The sequence below is a fragment of the Phyllostomus discolor genome, chromosome 1 (genome assembly GCF_004126475.2).
Source record: "Phyllostomus discolor isolate MPI-MPIP mPhyDis1 chromosome 1, mPhyDis1.pri.v3, whole genome shotgun sequence".
In the NCBI taxonomy this organism is placed as follows: domain Eukaryota; kingdom Metazoa; phylum Chordata; class Mammalia; order Chiroptera; family Phyllostomidae; genus Phyllostomus; species Phyllostomus discolor.
The window spans coordinates 174,131,612-174,139,394 of NC_040903.2; positions in this window are offsets into that span (position 1 = coordinate 174,131,612).

Here is a 7,783-nt window from a genome sequence, read left to right on the forward strand (position 1 = left end):
GTCAAGGTTTCTGCACCTGTGAACAGGGGTCGAATCAGATTTTTCGGGGCCTCATTCACTTTTGTATCCCCAGTGCCAGCTCAGGGACGGGCTATCTAGGATATAAACTATGTACAAATCCAGTAGGTGCTCCACACAGGTTTGTGAATGGCTGCCAGCTCTGCCTCTGAGGGCGCTCGCTGTAACAGAGGCACCCAGGCAGTCTGCAACAAATAGACTGTCCCTGGAGAAGTCCCAGGCAGGTCTTTCCTCCTGGAAAATTAAAAGGGAAAAACCTCTGCGAGAGGCTTGTGAGCATTTTTGACCACAAGAGGGCGCCCCAGGCTCACACCTCCCACCAGAACCCTGGGAAGAGGGAGGCTCCGTCAGAGGCTACCTGTGTGCTGTCTTAGGTGAGCAGGAACCCCGCTGTTGGCACCACCTGGCCAAGACAAGACACCTGAGATGTAAACACAGATGAACATGGGGGCTGTGGAGGATGAAGAGAGGCAGGACAAGGACGGGCTGAACAGAGGCTGAGGCCTCTGAGCACTCTGCTAGGAAGCAAGAGCTGGGGTGAGGTCACCCAGAGGTCCTCCGAGTTACCTTGAGCATGAAAGGAACGCCCAATTTCGTAGGGAAAAGTCTCCCTGTGAGACTCTCAGAGCCTGCACAGTGGTCACCAAATGTTTTGGCTCAAATACACGGGGGAAGAAGGGGCCAGAAGCCAGACTGGGGTGGGTCTCGAATGCAGGTCTGAATCTGGCCATCAGCGCATAGGTTCTAGAGAATCGTGGGAGAAAGGTCTCGGAAACCGTGAGGATGTATTTTGTCAGGATTTTCCCGGCAGACGTGGACAAGAGAAACTGGAACATAGGCACCCATGGAAAGTATAAGCAAAGTAGTATCTGGGATCCGATCGCTGGGGAGGACCCTGGTGGAGACGGCTGCTCTGGGCACTGCAGTGCCCTCCTCATTCCGTTCCCTGGGAGCTTCCCCCTTCACCCCTCCCCCGAGGGCCGAACTCATTTCCAGGGTCACACCCCTTGGTTCCAGGGTCAAGCACCTGGGTCTGGAGAGACAGGCTCAGCTGAAAAGCCTCTATTGTGAGAGACCCCTCACCAGAGGCTGGAACCTGCGTGTCCTGCTCCGGAAGCTGGGGGGGGGGGCCTTGGGGTCAGAAATGGTGCATCGCCCTCTGTGCCCACCTCCTAAGCCACCCACATAGCTACTCTGAGAAGCCAAGCACAGAACCACAATGACACGGGCCCATAGTGGGTCCGGACTCTTGGGGAGAGGAGGGCAGTACGAAGACATCCTGGGGGAGAGGGGGAAACTGAGCCATTTAGAACCACTAACGTCTAGAAAGTCCCCATCCTGCTCACTACCCACTTAAGCAGCTCCACAGCTCAGACCCCAGACCCCAGGCTGTGCCCTGAGAGCAGCAAGGATCCTTCACTCGCCCCTTGGCACCAAACACAGGATGCAGGAGAGAGCAGGCACTCAACAGTGTCTGCTCACAGGGAGAATGACTGGAGAGAACGAATGGGTAAGCGTGGACGGTCGCTCCCCTGGGGTGACAAGAACCCAGAGCTCAGGGCCTTGCCTTGGACCCTCAAGGCCACACATGACTTTGGCCACTCTCCAAACTCACATTTCTCCTTCATGAAATGGAGATGGCAGATCCCCAAACCACGTCCCAGGGCAACTGTGAAGGCCAGAGACAGGAGTGCTTTGTGGTGACAGCCTGTAACTCAGCTCCCGCCTTCTCTCCCAGCCCTGTGATGTTAAGTTTTTGAAAGTAGTTCATCTTGGCACAGATGAACTACTGGCTGGTGTGGCTCAGTGGATTGAGCAGTAGCCTGTGAACCAAAGGTCATGGGTTCAGTTCCCGGACAAGGCAGATGCCCAGGTTGCAGGCCAGGTCCCCAGAGTTGAGGGTATGTGAGAGGCAACTGATCAATGTTTCTCTCCCACACTGATGTTTCTCTCCCTCACTTTCTCCCTCCTTTCCCCTCTCTCTAAAAATAAATAAATAAAATATTTTAAAAAATAGTTCATCTTGAGTAAAAATTACTCATTCAGGCATTGTAAAGGCTCAGTTGTTCGTAAACTCGAAGGACATAATCCAACTCAGATAAAGGCACATGCATAATCCTGTTCTGGCCAAATTAGGAAACAGTCTGCTTTAGAGACTTCTGAACTCTGACCCCCCTTGTCCAGGTTTCCCCTCCCACGTACTCCAATGGCGATAGCCTGTTTTTCGTTGACAGCCTATTTTGTAAGAGAGAGGCTTGGGTCACCGCTGGCTCTCCTTCCTGTCCAAGCTCCTCCGGTCCCAGGGAGACTTGCCCAGTCTTCCAGGAGCCCTGGCCTTTGTGGGACCCTGCGACACGGAACCCCAGAGCGTCATTCCACTCCGGATGGGGACACCAGAAAACCTGGGTCTCGAGCCTTCTGCTTTCTGTGGCACCTTTGGAACGTTGGTTTCCGTAGCTACATAAAGTGGATCCCTTTCCCACTTATCTCCTAGGGCTTTTACGTGGATCACCAGAGAGGAGAGATGGCACCTGTGAACTTGTAAGCTGCACGGCAGGGTATGAATATACTCCTGTACTGTTGTCGGGACTCTGAACTCCTGAATGATCCGATCAAATGGCTGGGGTGGGACCCAGAGATGGCACAGTGCCAAAAGCTGGTGCCGGGCCACATGCTCCCCAGGGTTCCTGGGCCCTGCCCTCTGTGCCTCCACCTCCCTCCAGGTGGAGGGAGGGGCTAGAGCCTTTGAGGACTATTGATCCATTGGAAAAATAACCAAGGACTGCATGGAATCAACTCAATTTCATTATTTAAAGATGGAATATGAAAATGTGTGGTTTTTAAGCCCTGGCTGGCATAGCTCAGTGGATTGAGCGCGGGCGGGGAACCAAAGTGTCCCAGGTTCGAATCCCAACCAGGGTACATTCCTGGGTTGCAGGCCATAACCCCCAGCAACCGCACATTAATGCTTCTCTCTCTCTCCCTCCCTAAAAATAAATAAATAAAATCTTTAAAAAAAAAAGAAAATGTGTGTTTTTTAAAATAACTATAGAAAACATTTATTGAGTACCTACCAGGTATTAGGCACATTCCTGTATTATATTAACCCTCTCAATGACCCTGAGAGAGAAGAGCACAGATTCACAGAGAAATAGATATACATTTGCCCTGGCTGGTGTGGCTCAGTCGATTGGAACATCATCCAGTAACTGAGTTTGCAGGTTCAATTCCCAGTCAGGGCACATGCCTAGGCTGAAGGTCGGATTCCTGGTTTGGATGCAGGCAGGAGGCAACCAATCGATGTTTTCCTCTCTTCCATCCCCTCCTTCTTAAAAAAAAAAAAGTCCTCAGGTGAGGATAAAAAGAAAGAAGAAATATATACACATTTAGAGAAGAAAATGGGCTTTCATGAAATGATATAACCATTCCTTAGCTATTAAACTCCTACTAAGTTGCATTGCCTTTTCCCTACCACAGGCAGAAAGGGAGACACACGGCCTTGGTTCTTGCATAACCCGAGGGCCCTATGGGTCCTGTGGGTCCACAGACCCTACCCTCTAGGTTAAAAGGCCAGAGAGACTGCACAGGGGCTGGGCTGAAGATAGACAGGCCACTGAGGGCCTTCTCTTTGACCCTTAATCAGGGAGTGGCACCCAGCAGCTCAGTGAGACACTCGCCAGAGTGTGGCCGAGTGGGAAACCGGAGCTGTCGTCCTGGCTGCTGGCTCGGCAGGAGGAGGCTTCCAAGCCCACGGCCATGGCCACCGCGTGTCTGCTGTTGTCCGCTTTCCCTCTGCAGGTGCGATAAGGAGTGAAGGTGTGGTTCTGCCAGGTGGCGGGGGAGGTGGAAGGAGCTGGACTGGGAGTCAGAAGAGGGTAGCACACCTTGGCCATTGTCATTATGGCTGAGCAAACCGCTTCCCTTTGCTGCATGCGCCTCCACTTCCTTATCTGTAGCACGGGAGGGGGACTGGACTAAACACGCTCCGTGCTGACAGGGGGCCCCTGCAGAAAACCAGACAAAGTGATTTGCTCCAAGGTCATGAAGACGATGGCTGAGGGGCACCCGGCCTGTCACTACCGCCCTCCAAGCTCCTGCAGGGGCTCCTGCTGACCACAGAAGCCCGAGGGAGGGGAGCCCGAGGACAGGGAGCCCGAGGATGCCGGCACTGATGAGAGAGTGTGGGTGGGCCGGGTGGTGGTCAAGGAGGCCCAGGGGAGTGCTGGCCAGGCAGCCTAGTTGGTCAGACCACTGTCCCAAGGCACCCAAGTCACAGGTTCATCCCAGGTCAGGGCACACACAAGCAGCAACCAGTGAATGCATACACCAGTGGGGCAATAGATCGATGTTTCTTTCTCTCTTCCTTCTATCTAAAAATCAATTCAAAAATTTTTTGAATAAAAAAGGCAGCAGCCCAGGGGAAATGTCTCGGGAGCTCGTGCCGTCTTCCTGTCAGCCCTGGAACGGTCCCAGGGCGGCGATCTGTGCAGCCTTCTTCCCCTGCTCTGCTGCCGCGGGAGCAGGTGGGCAGGCGGCCGGCTGGGGAGCAGGGCCTGCCGGCCTGGGGGTGGCCCACTGGGGAGGCCGTGTGTGGGTGGGCGGGGGCAGAAGGGCTGCAGCTGCAGCGGCTCCCTCCCCCTACTTTGCAGGAAAGCCTTTCTTCCCCCATTTTTACTTTCCCACCCAGGGTCCCCTTCTGGCACGTTCCCTAACCCTACTCTGAGGGACACTTACAGATCACTCAAGATGAAAAAAGCTCCAAGACCTCCGGCAACGGGGCTGCACAGGGCACATGCATGATCGGCAGGGCAGGGCGGGAGGGTAGAGACACGTGGGCCTGGCTCCTCCCAAGACCTCCAGGTCCCCAGGGAGCCCGAGCCTTTGCCTCGCACTGATTCCTAGGAAAGGCGACCGCTGGACCACACAGCCGGGAAGTTCCAAAGGCAGCCTGGAGACCCGCTCCCCCGTGAAGGCTCCGAGATCAGTCACGCCCCGAGAAAGGCTGGCCAGGCGGCAGCACCCAAGAACGGCCCACCTGGGGTGCCGCACCCAATCTCTCCCAGTAGGTAGAGCTCGCTTCGGCCGGGCCCGGCCCCCGATGCTCCAGCAAGCATCCACTTAGCAGCAGTCTCGTGTGAGTGTCCAGTGGGGTGGGAGGTGGCACTTGTGAAGATGGCCTCCTCTGCCACGAGGGGGATGTCACCCTGAGCAAAAGAGCCCCGGTACTTCCGGGGTGCCCACACCCTTCCAGAGAGGAGAGAAGCTTCCACCCGCAGATCAGGACAAAGCGCATCTGGAAAGCACAGGGTTGGCCAAAAAGTCCGTTTCATTTTTTCTGTAAAATAAGAGACACATTTTTCATTTTCACCAAAACTTTTCTGATTTGGATGTTTTTTTTTTTGTTTTTTTTTTAAGATTTTATTTATTTATTTTTATAGAGGGGCGGGGGGGAGAGAGAGAGAGAGAGAGAGAGAGAGAGAGAAATATCAATGTGTGGTTGCTGGGGGTTCTAGCCTGCAACCCAGGAATGTACCCTGGCTGGGAATCGAACCTGGGACACTTTGGTTCCCAGCCCATGCTCAATCCACTGAGTGATTTGGATGTTTTGAGTATGTCCACTATCTCCTGCATGGTATAACATCTATTGCTCTCAGTTAGCGTCTGGATTTGATCACTATCGACTTCAGCTGCTCTGCCCGGCCCCGGAGCACCCTCCGGGGAGAAGTCTCTGGCACGAAACTTCGCCAACTGCTTCTCACACGTTCGGTCAGCCACAGCACCTTCTCCATACGCTGCACAAATCTTTTTTTTGTTTCAGTTGTGGTTTTACCTTTTTAAAAACAATAAAGTATAATGTGCCAAAAATGTTATGTACTTTCTTTCATCTTTAATATTAAAAGTATTTTTTTAATGCACTGATATGACAGATGTCACAATCTAACAAGATTGTTTTGAATGAAGTTAGAGGCAACTACGTGCTCCTAGAGCCACTGTGCAGAAAAAACCCCAACTTTTCGGTCAGCCCAGTGATAAGGTGCTTTCTGGAAAGAGCTTGGGATGGGGATGGGGAGTTGGGACCTGGCTGCTTCCCACCCTGGCCCCCCTGCGTCTTTGCCAGGAAGTCCCGTGACTCTCCGACACCCGTCACCTGCAGTTCAGTCCAACTGTGACTGTCCTGTTTGTGAAGGCCCTTCTGGGAGGCCCCAGGCCCGCTGGAGAGTGACCCCCGCCCCCCCCTTCCCCCCGGGGCGGCTTCAGGACCTTGCTCCGCTTCCTGGCCCCTCCTCTCAGAGGCCTGCTCAGCGAAGTGTGAAGGAGGCCCCCCAGGGAAGCCTGAGGAGCAGGGGCCTTTAAATTATGGAGCAGCTTTCTTAGCCCCTCTCAGAAAGGCCCAAGCACCCAGCTAAATAATTCACCACCTCAGGAAGACCCAGTGGTTCCTGACACAGCTAAAGTAGGTCAGTTACCGCCCTGGCCCTGGGTGGGGGTGTGGGGCTCCGAGCAGCTTCCCTACCAGCACTAGGATCCTGGGGATGCGGGCTGGCTAGGCCTGGCTGGCTTGGCAGGTGCCCAGCTGACCCAGATACAGCATTGAGATGGGGGGTACAGACAGGAAAGCACCCCCCCTGCCCCCCCGCTGGCATGGACACAAACACCATCGCCCCTCCTCCCAGAGCCTCCCTTGAGGGTCCAGATAACCCACCACTTGAAACCCATTTACTCGCGGGGCCAGAGCCCTCCTGGCACCTGGGGGTGCTGTGTCCTCTCTTCACCCGCAGGTACCAGCTGGGGCTGCCAGTGTCACCCGGGGCCTTTGACAGCTGACACAGCCACCAGCAGAACACAGTAGACCCGTGTCACCTGGTGCAGGCCTGGGGCGTGGAGGAGGACTGAGGCAGGAGTGGAGGGACCCTGAGGTCACACAGTGCAGGTGAGGCAGTGACCAGGGCTGCCCCCATGGCAGGAGGCTCTGGGGCCCCCACTGCCCTCCCTCCTTTCTAGGCACAGCTTCCAAGTCCAGCAGCAGCAGCGAAGGACCCGGGGGGAGGGGCCATGGGCAGAAAAGGGAAACGGCAGAGCCCCCATCAGGCCAGTGCTCTGACCCTGCAGGAGCTGGAAGGGATTTGAAACCACATCACTGAGGAGGAGCAGGAAAGGATTTGAAACCACATCACTGAGGAGGACGCTGAGGCCCCAGGTGACAAAGGGGAAGAAGCAGGGCCAGCCACGGGTGTCCCGACGGGGTCCACTGCAGCCAGGGCCTTGGCGCCACCCTGTTCCTGACCTTCCTACCCGTGTGCGCTGGCTCCCAGCAAACCTCCCCTTGGGAAGTGGAGCTGCAGCTGCGGCCCAACGGGCCGGTGAGCTTCCCCATTTCTGCGCCAGGCTGCTGGGTGCCCTCGCCTGCGTCACAGCCTCACAAGACAAGCACCAAGGACGCTGCGCACAGGAGCCCAACCTCCCAGGCCACAGCCCTGCTCCTCTGCGAGGGGGCCCACAAGTGACAGAGGCCACGAAGGGCCCGGCCAGTGGGTAGCAGCCTGGAGAGAGTGAGGGCTCCCTCCCAGGGCCTCTGTGGAGGCACAGAATCTCGAATGAAGTGAATGACTGAAACCCCGGGTGGGCAGACAAATCAAATCCCTGCTCCACCCGACAAAGGTCCCCTTCAGACTCCAATGACACCAAAAAAGGAAGGAGGAAAGGCTACAAGAGCTCTCAGGCCGGGAGCCACCCCCCCCCCACTACCCCGCCAGACCCTCGACAT